This window comes from Durio zibethinus, chromosome 22 (genome assembly GCF_047325235.1).
Source record: "Durio zibethinus cultivar Kanyao isolate XHJ-2024 chromosome 22, ASM4732523v1, whole genome shotgun sequence".
NCBI classification, from domain to species: Eukaryota; Viridiplantae; Streptophyta; class Magnoliopsida; order Malvales; family Malvaceae; genus Durio; species Durio zibethinus.
Window position 1 is genome coordinate 13,827,038 of NC_143183.1, and position 3,345 is coordinate 13,830,382.

At 26.2% G+C, this 3,345-nt stretch overlaps 1 pseudogene; it reads right to left on the reverse strand.

Annotated features, from left to right (window-relative positions):
* Positions 1-1,225: 1,225 nt before the first annotated feature.
* On the reverse strand, positions 1,226-2,501 carry LOC111307096 (protein TIC 20-I, chloroplastic pseudogene; annotated as a pseudogene).
* Between the last annotated feature and the right edge of the window lie 844 nt (positions 2,502-3,345).

Here is a 3,345-nt window from a genome sequence, read left to right on the forward strand (position 1 = left end):
TTTCCACTCTACTAAGATCCGAGATTGACCTAACCCATTTCCCTAGTCTCTAACCTAATTGAGTTGAGCTATATTTCAAACCACCAAGCTACTACAAAAATGAAAAGTCGAGTCTAACTATGTGCTAAGCCAAATTGAGCCAAGAATTTTAGGTACTTTTTATTTATTTAGTTATTTATTTTAAAATAAAAATTTTCTTTTAAGAAAAAATAATTTTTTTAAAAAGACAAATAAAAAAACCTTAAAAACATATTGGAAGATTAAGAAATTAAGAAAAAAATTAAAAAATAAAAGATGTTACCAACAAACTTAACGGTTTCAAATTTTAAAAAATGATTTTTTGAAAAATAAATTGATTTTTTAAATAAAACTTTACCAATATATTAAAAATTTTAAAATTCAAAAAAATAATTTTAGAAATAAAACCTTATCAGCATATTGAAAAGTTTTGTAATTTTAAAATTTTTAAAAATAAAACCATACAACATATTAAAAGGTTTTGTAATTTTGAAAAAAATTTTGACAATGAAAAAAATTTTGACAATAGAAAAAACTTTACCAACATATTAGACGCTATTAAAATTAAAAATATTGATTTTGGAATAAAACCCTTACCAACATATTGAAAAATATTTTTTGATAAAAATCTTACCAACATATTAAAAGATTTTTATACAATCAAATGAGTGGCAATTTGTTATATTTTTTATTCATAAAATTAATTTTGAATCTCTTAATGATTAAATTACTGGAACGTTGTAAATTTTATAAGGGAATAAATTTTTAGCGACCCTTTTTTTCACTTTAGTGGCCTTTTTTTCCACTTTAATGGCATTTTTTTTCACTTTAACGGTGTTTGCCAATAACACCATTAAGAGTGTTAGTTGTTCTTGCATTAGAAAAAATAACAGCTTTTTTACACAAATAATGTCATTAAATTTAGCAATATTTTGTAGTGAAAAACGTTGCTAAATTATGATACACTACTAAATTATAGTAATTTACCAACGTTTTTCACTATAAATGTCGATAAATTAAGAAATTTATTTTTTTAATTTTTTTAAATATTTATTACTATAATTAAATAAAAATATTAAAAAAAATAAAAATTAAATTAAATTCATAAACTGAATATTATAAATATTTAAATATCTAAATACATAATTCCAATACAAAAAAGAACCAACAAAAATTGAATACAAAACTTTTTCACTACATTCCAACCTTAGTCGTATGGAATTTAGATTTATGCAGCATCACAAACAAAAGGAATGTTAGCATACACACTAGCAAAAGTACATCGAATTCACTCTAAAACAATAAATAGGTAGGTAAATACCACAATTGTCTAAAAGTTCATACCCAACTTACCCCAATAGACTGTAAGGGCCAGCTTTCGGCTCACAATCCCTATCACCTATAAGGCAATTTCCAAAAGCATTCCCATTACCACTAAAATCTAAAAAAGTGAGGCCATTCCTTTCTCTTTACCACTCCAAGATATGTAACAAAGAAATATGCCATCAAGAACCAGCTTGGCAACCTCCTAATGACTCTAAGGAATAGGTAGGTAAAAAACTCAAAGTCTTCCAAGAAGAGGTGTAAGTGATATGCTATAGCTACATAAAACCAAGTTTCATGGAAAGGCATAAAATAAGGGAGACATGCTAAACTCCACCACCACTTAGGCTTTTTAGTTGTTGGAGGATAACGAAAAGCGAAAACTATATGGCACATCTTTTGATGCTTGAAGCACCAAAGTAGAGCTTTTATGCCCAGTAAATGAAGGTACATATGAGATAAACCACTAAAAAAGATAATAAATTAGAGAAATAATAAAAGTGTTTGAAGCAATTTTGAAGTAACGTAGAAAAACTAGAATGACCACATATATGCTAAAGCTTGTAGGAAACCATAGTTTGGTTTTGTCATAAGCCAAATAAAAATATTCTACTAATCATATGTGTAAACATCCCATTTGGTCCGAGGGTTTTTCAAGTCACTTACGAGTTTCGTAATTCATTTATGGCCTATTAACTCATAATTCATTTTTAGGCCTATTAAAAAAGTTATGGATTTTAATTAGGCCTAAATGGTTTTGGTATGGACTAAAGGGCTTGATTTTTTTCTGTTACCTCTTATTGTAGATGTAATTTTTGATTTCTTAAAATATATATTATTTGTTATTATTTTCAAAAAATTCCAAAAAAAAAAAGAAAAAAAGAGAAAAAGAGAGTTCGAATAAACAGTGAAGATAAAGCATAATTTTAAAGCTTTAAATTTAGATAGAACTCTTTTGAACATAAAATTAGGATTGATTTTTAAAGTTTATTGAAGATAAATTCTAGTTTAATTTAGTCCCTTATTACAATTGGGATTGAAAGCACACATGAATCACAAGTGAAGGGATAATAACAATCATAGAGAAAACAATCAGCCAAAAAGCCCCCTCTTTTGTCTCTATCATTAGAAAACACCATTAATCCTCCGTTACTTTCCATAACTACATCACCAACCAAAGAGCCAAAACACCCCCATTCATCTTAGCCTACTATTTCCCTCTGCAACCACTATTGTCCACCAATACCTCATTACCACACAAACATAGAAAAAAAAAATAGAGAAAACACATAAAGAAGAATTGAGCAAGACTCGTAAATTAGTGAACAAGACAGATTGATCAAACTTGTTTTAACTCTTCTAGTGTCTATAACAACTAATGAGCGTCATTTTCAATTACAAAGATCGTCAAAACAAGACTTTTGTTTATTTGATGTATTTTGTTTCTTTATACTTTTGTTTATAAATCGATAAAATTTATGATTTTATAAGCTTATGGTTTTTCATTAGTTTATTACTTACATATATGTCTTATTTTAATAAAATATAGTAACATAAAACAAATGAAATATATATATATATATATATATATTAGAATTTTAGTTGGCATCTCAAAATCAAATGTGAAGATTTGTTGCTACTGGATTGTTACATGAAGGTTCACACATTTGATACATCGTACATCTATGTTCATTGGGTTGTTATCGCCTACCAGTTTCTGAAATTGTAGTCGAAAATGGTCAAAGAGGATGAGGGAATTTTGATTTATGGTTTTATTTTTTCAAAAGTAAAAGTTTTAATTATGAATTTTTTTTACAAAATTTTTAAATTTATATTTTTAAAATTAAAAAAATTAGAAATAAAATAATAAAACATGTGGTGTGTTTGTATTGGTTGAAATTTATCATATTAGCATTTGAGTAATGGTGTTAGTTAAAATTGTATTTTACAAACAAAATTCAACTTTGCATACTTGTTTGTAAAGTTTTATTCTTAAAAACACTA